This window comes from Rhinopithecus bieti, unplaced genomic scaffold, assembly GCF_001698545.2.
Source record: "Rhinopithecus bieti isolate Rb0 unplaced genomic scaffold, ASM169854v2 scaffold_18110, whole genome shotgun sequence".
Lineage (NCBI taxonomy): Eukaryota > Metazoa > Chordata > Mammalia > Primates > Cercopithecidae > Rhinopithecus > Rhinopithecus bieti.
The window spans coordinates 1-761 of record NW_016886654.1 but is presented as its reverse complement, the minus strand read 5'-3'; the positions used below and the strand labels follow the sequence as shown (position 1 = coordinate 761).

The 761-nt window shown below is 51.5% G+C and overlaps 1 long non-coding RNA gene across 1 annotated transcript; it reads left to right on the top strand.

The window, feature by feature from the left end:
• Nucleotides 1-761, top strand: LOC108525846 (uncharacterized). Its single transcript, XR_001884356.1, has 3 exons — nucleotides 1-34; nucleotides 518-587; nucleotides 693-761. It is a non-coding gene; the product is annotated as an uncharacterized LOC108525846 (long non-coding RNA).

Below are 761 nucleotides of genomic sequence, written 5' to 3'. Positions count from 1 at the left end.
TGCACGCCGCGACTCATCCTCATGGATCTGAAGGGTGAGGTGGTGGCAGGGTCAGTCCGTGTTTCCCTTCCGCGAGCCGAGTCCTTGCGCTGCCGTTATCTTCAAGACCCTCGCACCTTACCGAGCTCCAGGACCGGAGATGAGCTGAGCACAGCATGCCAACACCGGAGAGGCGCAGGACGGCAAAACTTTATTTTGCTCAAGAGCCATCTCGGGAATAGGCTGCTAGGCCCTAGAGACAGAGAACTTGGAACTACAGCACTCCTGTCGGACCCTTGGATGTGGTTTTGCCCCGGTCCCACAGCTAATGACTAAGCTGAGAACGGAAAGATAGAATCTAGATTCTCCTAGACCAAGGTTCTCCTGCCCGAACTAGTGTATATCCAGAAAGCTTGGAAGAGCCAAGTGCTGGCGAGATGGTGACAGGAGGTTGTCAGGTGATCAGAGGAAGGTTGGCTAGAGGGGAGGGTGCCCCAGGCTTTGACCTGACTTTGTCTCTATTATAATTTCTGTACAGGTAGTTTGAGCTCCCTAAAAGAGGAAGGTGGACTCTACAGGGACAAACAGTTGGATGCTGCAATAGCATGGTGTGTAATTGATGTGTGGATAAGGGTGGGGAACATACATGTACATAGAACGCAGGAGAACTCATCAGAGTGCGGTTTCTTTGATCAATCTCCAATCTCTTTCAGGCAGGGGAAGCTCACCACACACAAAGAGGAACTCTGTCCCAAGAACCCTTATCTCCAGGACTTTGAGTA